Raw genomic sequence first — 17,763 nt, forward strand, 5'->3', positions numbered from 1 at the left:
CTGTTATTGTAATGCATGTTTTACTTCGTGATCCACTGCAGGCATCACCATTGTACCAAACATCCACATTGAGGCATTTCAGTGTTATCACATTCTTCATGCCAAAGATAATTCACTATATTTTGATAGCTAAGCAAGCATGGTACTAGTCATATTCTGCCACTGAAAGATTATGGTGAAGACATTCATAATCTCACATGTTCTTTCCAAATAGATTATGGCTAGTTTGTAACATCAAAATAAAATATCTAGGTACAAACAAAACAAATGTTCAACACTTCCTGGTGTAGTAAACTGCCGGAATCAATATTATTAAATCCAAAAAGCTTTTATTAAAAAAACAGACAAGTGCTTTTGTCCCGGACTCTATTGGGACTTCTTCAGAACTGAATAGAAACTACAATTGTCATGCTTACCTGTATAAATCATGTGACACAATCCAATTAAATAGTGTGAATACATTAAAAAGAAAACACCCTTAAAAATATCCAAGCTTTTAAATTCTAAACACTGGTAAATAATAAGCATAAGTAATTCTTCAGAAATTCCCAGATGGAAATAAAAAGATAACCATCTTGTAAAAGTTACCTATCTAAAAAATTTTCCTTAAAACGTATATGGATATAAACTACTCAGTCATATTCTATAAATTTTGAGCCCTGGTCTTTAAAACTGGAAGAATGGACAGGTTATCATTTGAACCTGGGGATATTGTGGAGTTTAATTTTAATTGCCGCTAACTCTGGTCTTTCAATATCTAACTCCCACCATTCTCCCCTTGGGTTCTTTTGGATGATGTCTAAAATACCAAAATGAAACTTTGAAAATCCTGTACAAAATTAGTTAAAAAGTGCATTATTGTGGTTCCCTTTCAAAATCGCATACAAATATCGTAAATTATTTTCCTCAGTTGTCTTTCCATCTTCCCCACATTAAAAAATCCATGTGTTGCAAATAGCAACATAAATAATCCCTGTAGTCCCACAGCTTCCATTTTTCAAATGAAGTACAAAAGGAATGTTCTGTAGGGACACTGTTGTCACTTCTAAAATGTAAGGACATTGTTAACATGTTCCACAACAAACAGTCCCTTTAACATTAAAGTAGGAAGGATCCCAAACATATTCAAAATAAAATTTAAAATTTTTTACCAGTTTTAAAAACAAAATTGGGTCCATTCCCTAAAACTTCCAAAATCACAGGGTTACCCTTAAAAATGATCCAGTTCTTAGAAATATCTTTTAATCTCCTTGGAACCAAAACCAAAGGGGCAACCATACTGTTATTAAAATGTTGCTGCTCTTGCTCCTTTCCATTCTGAAACTCCTATGTGTCATCCCCTAATAATGGTTTAAACCTTGAACCCCAGCCATTAAAAACCTCTTCATTTATTTTTCTTAAGTATTGTGGGTACCCCCGGGCAAGAAACACTTAGAACATTTTTCCCAGTTCAGTTCTAAAATTTGTTATATTTGAACACATCCTCCTGGCTCGAACCAGCTAACCATTATACATGTTCCTTTTAGTGAAGTGGGGGATTGCTTCAATAGTCCAGATAGCAGTTAGAAAAAGTGTTCATCCTAAAAATCTTTGAGGCGAAAGTACTGTAAGCAGTGTCTTTATATAAAGTTATGTCTAAGTAATCAATACTAATATTTGAGGAAAAAATAGTGAGTTTAAAATATGAACAAACACTTTTTATATAATCCCCAAACTCTTCTGAATCCTGAGATGGCCTTTTCCAAAGAATAAATGTGTCATCAAGGTAACATAGATGTTCCATTCTTCCTTAAATTTGGAAGTAAAAACAAATTTCTCCCAAGCATATAAGACCAAGTTGGCGTAAATGGGTACACAACTTGCACCTGTTGCTACGCCCTTGATCGGTTTGAAATATTCCCCTTCAGACATGAAAAAATTGCTTAAAATAATTTCCATAACTTTCATCATAAAATTAACTAGCATGTTATTCATTGTAGTTAATTCTTTAATTGCCTCATAAAATAAACTTAAACCTTCCTGATGTGGTATAGACGTAAACAAGTCAATTAAATCTATAGTGGAAAAACAACTTGTCACTGTATCACTCTTATTTTAATTTTAACCAGGAAATCCCACAAAACTCTTAAAAGGTAATCAATTTGTCTGATAGTGTTTTTTGATAATCTATCAATAAAAACTCCAAGGGGATAGGTCAGACTATGGTGTGCTGCAAGAACAACCCCATATGGTGGTTGATAAATACTTTTGTGAACCTTTGTAATGCCAAAGGCTGTAGGGATAAGAGGATCTTCACTACTTAAAAAAATCAAGAGTTCTTCCGAGATGGCCCCCTGCAAGACAGTATCTTCCAAAACAATTGTATTTTCTTATGGGCAATAGAAAATCTCATTTCTAGAAACCTCCTCATATTTAGTAGTATCATGAAAAATTTCTTATATGTGACACACAATCATCTTTGTCAACCAAAACTATCACCCCACCCTTTTCAGGTTTCATAATCCTAATACCGCCATTACTTCTGAGCTCTCATCAATTTAAATCCCTGTCCCATCAAATTAAAAGGTCTCTTTTTATCCTTATAAACAAATGAGTAAATTTCACTAGAGCAAACCATTTCAAAAGCTGCAATAGTCAGGTGGTTGGGGGGGGTTGAAAAGACATTTTCCTGAACTGTGATGTGACCCAAGGAACCTCTTCTTTAAACATTAATTGAAAATTAATTTTCCTAATATAAAGCTTAAACTCTGTTAAGACATCCTTGGCTTCAACTCTAAATGAGGGGACAACTTTGAAACCCCTCAAATAGTGAAAAAATGTTTCATTCACTTTGAGGTCTGTGTATGAGGTATGTTAAAAATATTAAAACATTGCAGGGACAGCAATTTACCATAAAAAGCTTCAGTTATTTCACCAATTAGGCACTCCTTGGTATTTGGCAAACCAGTTAATTTTTGTTCTTGTGATTTTTTTTCCAATATTGCCCCCTCCCCCCTGTTCCGCACACCCTTGAGGGGGGTGAAAACTTGTGGTAAAAAATTTGTTTGCCTGTTCCTGTTGATAATCCTTTCTGACCTTCTTAAAGGGGGATAGTTATTGTCATAGTCCATGCCCTTATCCCCATCCTGTTCATAACCATCTAAATCTACCACCTGTGCTTGTCCCTCTGCTTCAAATTCCCTAGAAAACCCTCCTATTAAAGGATTACCCCTATCCATCTCTTCATTTAAATTATTGTAATAAGACTTGGGTATGGGATAGGCTGATTTGTTTGAAATAATCATGTTCATTCCTGACCATTTCCTTTTGTTTACACTCCAAATTAATCTTAACTTAATGTGCAATCTTGTTAAAGATGTTTTCTATTTAGAAAAATTAGACTCAAACAATAAATCATCTAAAATGTCATTATTAAGATAATTTAAATAATCTAAAAGCTTTGAAATATTTGAATTATTTAATTTATTTAACAATTTAATAAATAAATAACTTCACAATACCCCCCCCCACCCGGTTTAAATGACAACCTGTCAATTCTTCCAGTTTTAAAGACCAGGACTCAACATTTATAGAATATAATGGAGTATTTTACACCTATCTAGTTTTTTTTTTTTTAAGGAAAAAAATTTAGATGGGTAACTTTTACAAGATAGTTATCTTTTTATTTTCTACTGGCAATTTCTGAAGAATTATTTACGATTATTATTTACCAGAGTTTAGATTTTAAAAGATTGGATATTTTTTAAGTGTGTTTTCTTTTTAATGTATTCACACTATTTAACTGAATTGTGTCACATGATTTATACTAGTAATAAAGTATTTAAGCATGACAATTATAGTTTTATTTAGTTCTGAAGTCCCAATAGTGTCTGGGATAAAAGTGCTTGACCGTTTTGGGCAGTTTACTACACCAGGAAGTGTCAGACATTTGCTGTATTTGTACCTAGGTGTCTTATTTTGATGTTACAAGTTTATTTTTAAGACACAGTTCAAGCGGAGTTTTGTTTCAAGTGTTTTAGTTCAGTCTTTACAGCTTATTGGTGTACAAGATTTACTTCTATACACTACTTGGATACAGATTCCTCACTATGGAATAAGAGGCTGGCGCCAGTTCCTCACAACTATGCCTCAATGCTGATTCACTTTCCACAGCTAAGATGATTTAAATTATCTTAATGACATTTTAGATTATTTATTGTTACTAGGTGGTGGTTGTAGATTGGATGCTTGTGGATGGATGCAATGACTATGCTATGACTTATCATCTTTGAAGAAGAAAGGGAAAGGATTTAAAGGTAGGCAAACTAAATTTTTTTACTGCAATTTTTTTACCCCCCAAGCACGGAACAGGGGAGGGGGCAATATTGGAAAAACAATCACTGGAACAACAATTAACTGGTTTACAAAATACTGAGGAGTGCCTAATTGGTGAAATAACTGAAGCCTTTGATGGTAAACTGCTGTTCCTGCAAGGTTTTAATATTTTTAATTACACAGACCTCAAAATGAATGAAGCATTTTTTTCACTACTTAAGAGGGGTTTCAAAGTTGTGCCCTCATTTAGAGTTGAAGCTGAGCATGTCTTAACACAGAGTTTAAGCTTTATATTAGGAAACTTAATTTTCAATTAATGTTTAAATAACAGGTTCCTTATAAGACATTACAGTTCAAGAAAAGTCTTTTCAACCCCCCCTAACCACCCGACTATTGCGGCTTTTGAAAGGGTTTGCTCTAGTGAAATTTACTCATTTATTTACAAGGCTAGAAAGATACCTTTTAATTTGCAGGAACAGAAATTTAAATAGATGAAAGAGCTTAGAAGTGATGACGGTATTAGGATAATGAAACCCGATAAGGGCGGGGGGATAGTTTTGGTTGACAAAGTTGATTGTGTTTGTCACTTATTAGAAATTTTTCATGATACTACTAAATATGAGGAGGTTTCTTGAAATGAGATTTTTTGGCCCCTAAGAAAATACAATTCCTTTTGGAAGATGCTCTTTTGCAGGGGGCTATCTCAGTACTCTTTAATTTAAGTAATGAACATCCACTCATTCTTACAGCCTTTGGCATTCCAAAGATTCACAAGAGTATTTATCAACTACCTTATAGTGTTATTATTTCAGCATACCATAGTTCAACCTATCTCCTTGGATTTTTTAATGACAGATTATTAAAAAAACACTATTAGACAAATTGATTACCTTTTAAGAGATTCTTGGGATTTCCCGGTTAAAATTAAAGAGTGGTATACAGTGACAATTGTTTTTCCACTATAGATATAGTTGACTTGTTGACATCTATACCACATCAGAAAGGTTTAGGTTTATTTTATGAGGCAATTAAAGAATTAACTACAATGAATAACATGTTAGTTAATTTTACGAAGGAAGTTATGAAAATTATTTTAAAACATTTTTTTCATGTTTGAAGAGGAATATTTCAAACAGATCAAGGCCATAGAAATGGGTGCAATTTGTACTCCCATTTATGCCAATTGGTCTTTTATGCTTGGGAGAGGAAATGTGTTTTTACTTCCAAATTTAAGGAAGAGTGGAACATCTATTTACATTACCTTGATGACATATTTATTCTTTGGAAAAAGCCATCACAGGATTCAGAAGAGTTTGGGGATTATTTAAATAGTGTTTGTTCATATTTTAAATTCACTATTTTTTCCTCAAATATTAGTATTGATTAGTTAGACATCACTTTATATAACAACACTGCTAACAGTACTTTTGCCTCAAAGAATTTTAGGAAGAACACTTTTTCTAACAGCTATCTGGACTATCGACCTCATTTCATCCTCACTTCACTAAAAGGAACATATATAAGGACAGGGGGTACCCACAGGACCTGTTAAGAAAAATAAGTGAAGAGGTTCTTAATGGCTGGGGTTCAAGGTTTAAACCATTATTAGGGGATGAAAATATGAGTTTCACTTCAAAATGGAAAGGAACAAGAGCAACAAAATTTTAACAATATGGTTGTCCCCTTTGGTTTTGGTTCCAAGGAGATTAAAGATATTTCTAGAAATTTGATCATTTTTAAGGGTAACCCTGAGATTTTGGAAGTTTTAGGAAAGGTTCCAATTTTGTTTTTAAAACTGGTAAAAATTTAAAATTTTATTTTGAACATGTTAGGGATCCTTCCTACCTTAATGTTAAAGGGACTGCTTGTTGTGGAACATGTAAACAATGTCCCTACATTTTAGAAGGGACAACATTGGCCCTACAGAACATTCCTTTTGTACTTATTTGAAAAAAGAAAACTGTGGGACTAGAGAGATTATTCATATTACCATTTGCAACACATGGACTTTTTATGTGGGGAAGACAGAAAGACAACTGAGGAAAAGAATTTACGAACCATCTGTACGTGATTCTGAAAGGGAACCCTAATGCACTTTTTAAGCACATTTTCATCTGTACAAGATTTTCAAAGTTTCATTTTGGTATTTTAGACATCATCCCAAATAATACAAGGGGAGGATGGTGGGAGGTGAATATTGAAAGATGGGAATTAAAGCGGCAATTAACTCCATAAAACCCTTAGGTTTAAATAACATCTCTGGGTAACTTTTACAAGATAGTTACTTTTATTTCCTATTGCCAATTTCTTAAGAATTGTTTATGATTTTTTATTTACCAGGGTTAGATTTTAAAAGCTTGGATATTTTTAAGGAAGTTTTCTTTTTAATGTATTCACACTATTTAATAAGAAGTTATGTACCTACCATAACGTTCCATGTTAGTTGTCTTCTCTCACCTTCTTTCTTGCTGGATGGTTCGGAGCCGATCCTCGGCTCCGACTCGGCACTTGCTAAGCTCGAGAGCTAATTTTACCAGCTCGAGGCAACCCTATATCCCATGATGCAAGGCGCGACTATCCCAGATCTCGTTTGGTAGCTATAGAAAAAACCCTGCCAGTAACCTTCTTCCCAGAAAGGAAGAAGAGGAACTAAATGTGGAAAGAAACCAAGAAAGGTAACCCCTAGATACTATTGACACTTCCTACTGGGGCCCATAGAAGGAATGGATCATACTCGGAGAAGAGTACAACTTCAAGGTCTGTCCAGGCTAGGGGGAAGGAGGGAGGGTTAAGAAAGAAGCAGAGAAGACAACTTACATGGAACGTTATGGTAGGTACATAACTTCTTAATGTTAAGTTGTCAAAACTCACCTTCATTCTTGCTGGATGGGACCGCGTCCCTAGCACCTCTATCCTGGGTGGCTCAATGGAACAGACTCTTGAGAACTGTGGAACTAAACCTAGCCCTGTCTCTGGAGGCCAAGTCCAATTTGTAATGAGAGACAAAGGTGTGAGGAGTGGCCCAAGTGGCTGCCGCACAAATGGTGTCAATAGGTAGCCTATCCTGAAAAGCTGTAGAAGTGGATAGGCGTCTTGTAGAATGTGCGTTTGGTTTAGAGGGCAGTTGCTTGCCCCCAAGGAGATAAACATGAGAAATGGTAGAAGACAGCCATCTGGATAAGGTCACCTTGGAGACCGGCAGACCCTTCCTGTTTTCTGCATAAGAAACAGTTGATCAGATTTTCTGAATTGTTTAGTTCTGTCCAAGTAATATCTGAGTTTGCGATGGACATCCAAACAGTGAAGTTTCTGTTCTGCTTTGTCAGAATAATTAGGGGAAAAAAACTGGCAAATCAATAGATTGGTTAATATTGGTCTGGGAAGCAACCTTGGGCAAAAAAGATGGATTAGTTCTTAAAGATACTCTATCTTTGTGGAAAACCAAGTATGGGGGACGGACACAGAGAGCATGAAGTTCAGACACCCTCCTGGCTGAAGTAACAGCCACCAGAAAAATTGTCTTCCAGGAAAGAAATTTTAATGAGCACGTAGCAGCCGGTTCAAAGGGGGGTAGAATCAAGGATGCCAGCATTAAATTCAGGTCCCATTGCGGAGGGGGATCTTTGACTGGAGGTTTCAGAAGAAAGATCCCTCTAAGAAAGGCTTTGCAAAGCTTGTGAGACATTATGTTTTGGTCCGCTAAGCCAACATGAAAATTTGAGATTGCTGCCAGCTGGACCTTAACTGTAGAGGAAGAAGAACCCGACTGAAAAATCTCAGCTAGGAAGTCCAAGACTGACTGTACTGGAGCAGTAAAGGGATCTATGTCCCTAGACTTTGCCCAGAAGGAAAAACGCTGCCATTTGCTAGCATAAATCCTTCTGGTAGAGGACTTTAGAGAAGCTATTATGATATCTCGCACAGGATTAGAAATCATAGGGAGCCTGGCTAAGGAAGGAAGTGGAGCAACCAAGCAGTGAGGTTGAGAGAATGAATGGCCTGGTGCAGATGACCCGAATGGTGGGTCAGAAGATCTGGAACTGGATCCAGATGCCAAGGCTGAACCAAGAGATGACGATGTAGGGATGGAAACCAAATTTGTCGAGGCCAGTAAGGGGCAATGAGAATCAACTTGGCTCTCAAGATGGTAGCTTTCTGAATCACTTGAGGTATCAGCGGGAATGGAGGAAAGGCATAAAGAAGTCCCCGGGGCCAATCCTGGGTTAGAGCGTCTCTGGGGAGATGGCCTGGTAGTGGAAAGAGGGAGAAGAAGTCTGGGCATTTGCTGTTTTGGGGTGTAGCAAAAAGGTCGCAGGAAGGGACGCCCCACTTCTGAAAAATCTCATCCACTACTGATTGTTTGAGAGACCACTCATGTGGCATGAGAATAGCTCTGCTCAGTCTGTCCGCTAAGAGGTTGGATTTCCAGGGGATATGCATTGCTATCAGAAACTGATGAGAGGAGATTGCCCATTGCCAGAGTCTGAGAGCTTCTCGACACAGTGGATAGGACCTGGTCCCGCCCTGTTTGTTGATATACCAGACTACGGAGATGTTGTCCGTCTGAACTGCAATAGTCCCTAAAGGAAGAAAGTCACTGAGGGCTTGCAATGTTAAAAGCACTGCTCTCATCTCTAGGACATTTATGTGCAGATGGTATTCTATGGGTTGCCAAGTCCCATGGACCATCCTGCCCTGATAATGCCCCCCCACCCGATCAGAGAGGCATCTGAAGTGACTGTGGCAACCGGGACTGGGGGAATAAATAGTCGGCCCTGATGGAGTTGCGGAGAAGATATCCACCAGGTTAGGTGACTCTTGCATGATTGCGTCATGAAGATCTCGTGGCGCATGGGGAGCTGCTGGAAGGACCACTGGGTGAACAACATCCACTGCAGAAGACGCATGTGGAAGCGAGCTAAAGGAAGCAGTATGATGGCTGCAGCCATAAGACCTAGCACCTTCAGGACAAATCTGGCCCTGATCTTTTTGCTGAGTAGTATGATCCGAACATACTTTTGGATGTCCAGAATTCTTTGGTTTGTGAGTCTTGCTGACATCCCAGCAGTGTCTAATTCTGCGCCTATAAAGGTAATAGATTGGCAAGGCGACAGTGAAGATTTTTCGAAGTTTATAGAAATCCCCAATTGGTTGCAGGTGTGAAGAGTGTAGTCTCTGGCCTTGAGAAGTTGATGCCTGGTGATGGCAGAGAGGAGCCAGTCATCTAGATACGGAAACACCTGGAATCCTTGACGTCTCAGGTGAGCCGTGACCACTGCCATACATTTGGTAAACACTCTGAGGGCTGTAGTGAGACCAAAGGGCAGGGCTCTGAATTGAAAATGACTGGTCCCCAGCCGAAAGCGGAGAAACCTTCTGGAGCGCCTGTGAATTTTTATGTGATAGTATGCATCCTGAAGGTCTATTGAGCACATCCAGTTGTCCTTGCCCAAAAAGGGTAGAATGGACTGAAGCGTGACCATCCGGAACCTTGCCTTCTTGACAAACTTGTTTAGTTTGCTGAGGTCTAAAATTGGTCTCCAATCTCCCGTCTTTTTGGGAACCAAAAAGAATCTTGAGTAGATTCTGGATCCTACTTGGTCTGCTGGCACTAGTTGGATGGCTCTTTTTGCAAGGAGCTTTGATACCTCCAGTTTTGCCAACTCCCTTAGACCGGGTGAAATGTCCGGGAGGGATTGATGAGGAACAGGATATCTCACGAAAGGGATATTGTAACCCTCGGATATGATTGACTGTACCCATTTGTCTTGAGAAAGGAAACGCCAGGCTGCTGGGTACAGCGACAATCTTCCCCCGACTGCCTCCAAGGGTGGACAGTCGGGCAACACCGCAGGGGTGCTGGAAGGGTTTATCAGAGAGAGGCTCTCTGTTACCCTGGTTCTGCGGACCCCCTCTGCCCCTGGGGCGGTGTCTATTGTTATTACCCCCTCTGCCTCTGGGGGTAAACTGACCACGTGCATCCGGCGTGACTCCCTGAGATTTACAGAACCACATTTTCCCTTCCTTCTGACCTTTGGGATAGGGTCTTGAAGGGGTGGAGAAATGGACTCCTACGGCAGAAAAGGTCTTGCCGTCTTGCTCACATCTGGTCAATGTGTCCTTCACCTGAGGTCCGAACAAAGCCGAACCATCGAAGGGAGTATTAGTGAAGGACGCCTTAAAGGGGTCTGCGAAATTACAAAGCCGCATCCAGGATTGACGCCTAAGTGCCACTCCTGTGCCTGCGGCTCTACTCGTCCCATCGGCTGCATAAGAAATGAGCCGCATGGAGGAGTTATAGAATTTAGGATTCCGAGCTGTGAGGCAATCTTTTCTTGAGCCCCAGCAGCTGACGGATCCTGAACTACCTCACCTAGTTCCTTGAGAATATTTCTCTGAAGCCGGGTAAAATGACAGAGATAGTTCAGCGAGCGCATAGCAAAGGTTGCTGAAGAAAACATCCGCTTACCGTACCTATCCATGGTCCTAGAGTCCTTGTTAGGAGGATGGACAGGTACAGAAGGATCGGCAAGTTCCTTCTTGGTGGTAGCTGCCACCACCATGGCATCAACAGGGACACCCTTGGTGAGAAACTGTTTGTCTGAGGGGGCCGTGATGAATTTAGAAGGCCTCCTGGGGACTGGTTTCACAGAATCCGGGGCCGCCCACGCCTTTCGGGCCACCACTTCCATGAGTGGGTCGAAAGGCAGAGACACCCAGAAGGTGGAGGGTCGAGATCCAAAAGCCTCCAGGTATACCGACTCATCCTCGGAGGGGTTAATGGAAGGGCCAGTTCCCCCTCTGCTTAAGGAGTTCCAGGATGTCTGAAAATGAGACATCCTCAGAGGTGGACCGTGGGGAACCCTCCGACTCATCTAAGTCAGTATCTGATGTCGTAGACTCGGGGGAGTCAGTGTGCTTCCTCTTGCACGTCCTCATACGCGGGGGTTCTCCCAAAGGATCAGGAGAAACCTCGGAAGAGGAAGTTCTTCCCAATGGGGAAACCTGGGGCGATGGATCTCTAGGTCTGGGAGCAAGAGAATGGGAAGAGACATCGACAGGCACCGAAGAGGGAGGAGCTAATGGAATTGACCGTTGACTCAGCTCCGGGGCTAGAACACTCCTCATCACCTCAAAGGCTCCCCTTCCAGGGAGGCCAGAAGACTCCCGCTCCAAAGAAACAGGAATCCCCGGTCCCACCGAAAGAGAAGGCTCCGAGGGCGATGTCGGTGCCGAGCTCACCAATGCCGAAGCTCCAAGACGGAGAGCGGGGTTGGACAAGGGTCCGATGCCACTCGCCCCCTCGGAGCCAACAAGAGAGACCCGACGACCGGATCACTCCAAGGAAGGTCTCATGGAGGAGATCGGAGTCGAAGATGATGGAGCCGACAGGAGAGGTATCGGCTCTGGCGCACCAACGGTCAACGTGCCGAGAAGCTCCGATCTCTGAAGGAGAGTCGGAGGAGGAATTTCAGAGGGATGGGGGATAGCAGTCGTCTGCTGAGACGGGCTATGGAGCATCTGGGCCAGTGCCTGTGATTTCAGCAGTCTACTTACCACCCTCTCCAAGTCATGGTCTGATAGCCTGGAAGACCTTGAAGATCGGCTCCGATGGCTCCGCTCCGAAAGCAGAGGAGATCCCGGAGCCGAGTGAATCGACTCCAGGGAAGGGGACTGAGATCTCTTTTTGGAAGGAGCCATCGGAGCCGAAGACCCTTCGGTTCCAGTTGGAGCCGACAGCTTATCAGCACCAGTCCTGGTCAAAGATATGTCGGCTCCAGCTGGAGCAGACATCGACATCGGTGCAAGTGTATCGGAGCCAGCCGGCACCGATAGCACCACCTCAGAGATAGAAAGATCGGCTCCAGCTGGAGCCGATCTCGACTCCGAAGGAGTTGGAGCCACAGCCGAAGGCTTTGGAACCACAGCCTGGGCTTTAGGTGGCTTAGAGGGCTTTCCCGACCCAGTCTTGGTCGAGGAGCCCTCTGGCTTCAACAAGCCACGTAGGATTAATTTGTTCCTACGTTCCTGCAGGACTCTCTGGCTGAAGGAGTGACAAATAGCACAGGAGTCCTGCAGGTGTAGAGGCCCCAGGCAGTACACACAAGAAGTGTGACCGTCTGTCAGAGACATTTTCTGACACCACGAGTCACACTTCTTGAAGCCTGGGACCTTTACTTCTTTGGACATGGTATGCCCACCCAAAAAACACACACACACACACACACACACACACACACACACACACACCAATCACACAGTTAGTTAATAAAAGGGAAAAAATTTAATAACACACCCACACTTCCTGACAGAAAAATAATGGAAGGGAGGCTTAAGGCCTGAGGGTGGAAAAAAAACTATCCCTATACAAGGAGAAAGGGAATATAGGGTAAGATAGGTAGGTATTAGTTAACTTTAACTATTAAGGGAAAGAAATAGGAAAAAAGACAATTTTTCTGACTGACTTTAGTATAATACTACTAAGACTTTACCTGAGCTGTTAAAAGGAGACCTCTTCGCAAAGCGGCAAATGAGATCAGGGGTAGTCACGCCTTGCATCATGGGATATAGGGTTGCATCGAGCTGGTAAAATTAGCTCTTGAGCTTAGCAAGTGCCGAGTCGGAGCCGAGGATCGGCTCCGAACCATCCAGCAAGAATGAAGGCAAGTTTGACAACTTAACATTTGGACTGTGTCACGTGATTTACACTAGTAGTAAAATATTTAAACATGACAATTGTAGTTTCTATTTAGTTCTGAAGAAGTCCCAATAGTGTCTGGGACGAAAGCACTTGACTGTTTTTTAATAAAAGCTTTTTGGATTCAATAATACCGATTCATGCAATTTACTACACCAGAAAGTGTTGAACATTTGTTTTATTTGTAACTAGGTGTCTTATTTTGATGTTACAAGTTTATTTGTAAGACACACTTCATGCGGAGTTTTGTTTCGAGGTTATGGATAGCTACCTTGCACTTCAATGAAAATGTGGATAGACCACAAGCTAAGAAAGTAAATGGGGATTGGCATTGGGCCATTTCATATCCATGATACCACTCAGGAGACACTTTCAAGGAGATTAAGACACACACAACTTACAGCAAGTACAATTGTGATCACTTATTACCAAAGTCCATAACTAGTCAGTCGTACCTAGTAGCTACACAGTCATACCGATTACTGTAAAACGTTCTGCAACATGATGCTAAAATGACACCATTTACTACAAGGAAGCTCCATATGTGACTGGAAGTAATACAGATCTGGAGCAGAGAACATATGGTTTGTACCACTCTCCCAACTTGTCTGTTTTGTTAGGAGGTGTTACATTCAAGTCCATACTATTGCAATACATGGTTTCCCTAAACTATACTAATTTTTACTATATGGATGACCAACTAAGTGCTACCTCTTCCTTTTCTTCTCACTTACAATACCTTGTCTACTAGATGAAACTGCCAGTCTTACCACAAATGCCAGATGAGTGCAGCTGGGCTGCATAAGGAGCAAGATACATCTATGTTTTTGCTTTTATTTATCTAACAAGTTATGCTCAAAAGTTGGCTTCCACTGAATCTACTTTAAGGAAGGCATTTCTATCATGCAACACAGCATCGCACAGAAAACCAAGTTTGCCAAGACGAGCAGTGATATCCAAATTTAAGCTCCAGAGCAAGACTGTGCTGCTGTCACAGTTAAGGAGCAGATTCAGCACTGGATAAGAGAGTAGTATAGTGGCAAATGTCATCACTAACAATGAGGTGATTAATGCTACATACTATCAGGCACCGAATACCATATCACTGTGTCACTGTTGCAGCCAACATTGACTGCTATGGAACAATCTGTATGGCATACATTCACAATAAACAAAAGCAAAGCTGTGTTTCATGCCTAACCTAGTCCCCTTCCAAAAATTATGGCATTTCTGTGATTTGCAACCCTCCAGCTGTGTACAAAGTCTTAGTGAAATGTGCACACTAATGATGCGTCTCACTGTTAACAATCAAAATTACATTCACAAATTTATGTATGAGAGAAGAATAAAGGTCAGCAGGACTAAGACAGAGTAATGTGTGTGTGAATGAGAGGGAAGATAGAGGAATGGTGAGGATGCAGGGAGTAGAGTTGGCGAAGGTGGAGGAGTTTAAATACTTGGGGTCAGCAGTTCAGAGTAATGGTGAGTGTGAAAGAGAGGTGAAGAAGGTACAGGCAGGGTGGAATGGGTGGAGAAGAGTGTCAGGAGTGATTTGTGACAGACAGGTACCAGTAAGAGTGAAATGGAAGGTCTACAAGAGGGTAGGGAGACCTGCTATGTTATATGGGTTGGAGACGGTGGCACTGACAAAAAGGCAGGAGTCAGAGCTGGACATGGCAGAGTTAAAGATGTTAAAATTTGCACTGGGTGTGACGAGGATGGACAGGATTAGGAATCAGTATATTAGAGGGTCAACTCAGGTTGGACGGTTTGGAGACAAAGAGAGGTGAGCTTGCATTGGTTTGGACATTTTCTGAGGAGGGATGTTGGGTATATCTGGAAGAGGATGCGAAAGATGGAGCTGCCAGGTAAGAAGAAAAGAGGAAGGCCTAAGATAAGGTTTATGGATGTGGTGAGAGAGAACATGCAGGTGGCTGGTGTGACAAAGCAAGATGCCGAGGACAGCAAGAAATGGAAACAGATGATCCACTGTGGTGACCCATAATGGGAACAGCCAAAAGAGAACTGTGCAAAAAAACAAGAATTAAATAAATTGTTAGATCACCACTATCTACTTAGAACATACATTTGCAAAAGATGAACTTTAACAGTACTGATAGGAAGAACTGCCCTAGACTGACAGCTGCAACCCAAGTTTTCTCTGAACCCTTGCATGTGACTGCTTGTGATTCCCACCACAGTGATTGCTGTCCGTTTTCTTATCTATATTCCCCGCATATATTTCATAAACCAGTTGCATACTTTTAGAAAACCTAACTTGTAGCCCTAGAATAAAGTGCACGTGCTAATGTAAAATAGAAGGAAAAAAAAAACAGGTTAAGATCTTTGGTGAAACAAGAAACTGGATTTCTTATGATAGTGTCTATTTGTAAGTTTTTTAGTTAAAATAGGATTATAGCTTAATTCACTAACATTTGTGAAGAAATCAGCCTTTTTAAAGTAAAGATTTCATTTTGACATTATAACACAGATCTTCAGAGCACACTGATAAGACTGGTGAGCAAGGGACAGTATGTGCTGCTTATGCATCACTTGTTTGAGTTGGGGGGTAGGTGTTGGTGACGCAGTTTTATTGATAATGGCTCTGGCCATGCACGAGTTGTTGACATTTCCTTACTTTGCATGTGAATGGGGTTGCTCACTGTGGCAGTGATCAGCAGTACCTTGATGGGATTAGTCAGAGAGGGTCAGAATGTGCTGCTTATGCATTGTGTGGTATAGGGCATGAGGACATGGTTCAAGGTAATAGGTCAACTTCCCACTATAAGCTTACTATGACAGCATGTGATGATGTGTGGGATATCATGATGAGGGATGGTGGGACAGTATGTGCTGCATACTGCATGCATTACTTGTGAGTGATGGGGTGGGGGTGATTTTACCAATGGTGATATTAGCCAATTGTCACCAGTGTTGACTGTTGCAGTGACCAGAGTTTTGTAGTAACTGATTATTGGCCGTAATGTTTATTTATTTTATTTTTATTTTACATTTGTTGACCGGGATGGTCCGACTGGATACATGTCCATTTTCAGCGGGAGGCCCGGGAGAAAAAGCACAAAGGAAAAAAGTTACACTTTCATTTACATACAGATAAATACACTTCCTAATGCAAATAAATAAAATTACAGATACACAAAAAATACTTCACAATTGTTTTAGATACACTACTATTACCAGAATAGATAACAGTTCAGAAGGGCAACAGGGGAGCTTGACTTCAGATATACCACATCCCTGTGTGAGAGTCAAGTCAGGCTAGGGGAGCTTGACTTCGTAAGTACCAGTGGAGTGGGAAGTATGGTGGTGAGCTACAATTTCTTTTACTAAGAAAAAGAAAAAGCACCTAGGGATGCTACTAGTTGAGTGTCAGAGGGAACTAGTCTGGGTTATTACATGGGCACATGATGTAACATGAAACAAAACAGAGTAGCAAGACAGACAGCAACTAGTGAATCTTGACCATTTTCATTTTAATGCACACAGTCATACATGCAGAACCTTGAAATGAGGATCACTTTAATGGCCCCAGGGATCACTCCAGTGGCTCTACTTGACAGAGGCACTAGGAACGAACATCGGACATCACGATGCCAGGGCACTTCTATGGGCTAGGCTTGTAAAGAATCCAGGACCATTAGCCTAGAACACATCTATGAACCTACATATAATAGAATTCTGGCACAACTGTAAGAGACAACTAATCATTTATAGAATGAGGACATTGGACTTGAAAAGACCAGCGATGGCATAAAAGGTTCAATAAGCAACAGTGGAATCTGAATTGATTTTGATTAATCATATAGGCAGGTTGTGGTTATTGCAAAGTTATAAAAAAGTGAGACACATACGTGGGCTTCACTGTGAATTAATTTCAGCAGTCAGGGATGGCACTTGTAGAGGACACTCCTGAAATGGACAGTTGGTGAAATGAGGTTAACTTGCACAGACAGACCTTCTCCTTTGAAAAGGCAGACATACACTGCTGAGGTCCCCTGTTAATGAAGGCAATTTGCTTTTAGATACCTGCAACAGGAAACACAAAATAGATCATGTTAGGCTCCTCATACAGCACCCAAAACTACACAAGAAAAGGTACTCAAGGTGCAATTGAAAGAAATGACACCTACCCATTGCATCACAGAATCCAACATAAATTTCTCACATATCTTGATGACCACACAGGATGACAGAATGTGATCATTTTTTTCTTTCCAAGGCTGTGCCCTGTGCTGTTGTATGAAACATGCATGCAAACAGATTAGAATAAGAAGCAGGTATACTGAGACAGGTGGATATGTCTACATACAAGGATTCATTTATTGTAAGTAGAAGATATGGATAAACATTTGCAAGTTTGGAATTAACAATGTGTGTTGTGTAACAACCACTGGAATGAGACTTGCTAGCCAGCAAAGAACTCCAGCTACCTGATGGACTGATATAACACAAAATAACCACAAATACACAAAGTGATACCTTGGTAACATACTAAACCATCTAATAAAATTTTGGAATGAAGTTACAGCACGACAGCTGAAGCGGTTGTTACTTATAGGTTTAGAGGCTCATCATCTCCCATGGTCCAGCCTGCTGAATGTAAACAAGACATGAGTACTCCCTACATCCAGCATATTATGTCAAACCATGGTCGCTGGTGTTATGCATATTGCATAATCAACATGTGCAAACATGTCAAACACCAGCAATAAGAAGTTATGTACTCACCA

At 40.9% G+C, this 17,763-nt stretch overlaps 1 protein-coding gene across 3 annotated transcripts in view; it reads right to left on the bottom strand.

Annotated features, from left to right (window-relative positions):
• LOC122811820 (pleckstrin homology domain-containing family A member 3-like) overlaps window positions 1–17,763 on the bottom strand; it is a 547,265-nt gene that overhangs the window by 363,069 nt on the left and 166,433 nt on the right. The gene's annotated exons all lie outside the window — the stretch shown is intronic.

Source organism: Protopterus annectens, chromosome 9.part0, assembly GCF_019279795.1.
Source record: "Protopterus annectens isolate FY-2018-M chromosome 9.part0, PAN1.0, whole genome shotgun sequence".
NCBI lineage: Eukaryota > Metazoa > Chordata > Ceratodontiformes > Protopteridae > Protopterus > Protopterus annectens.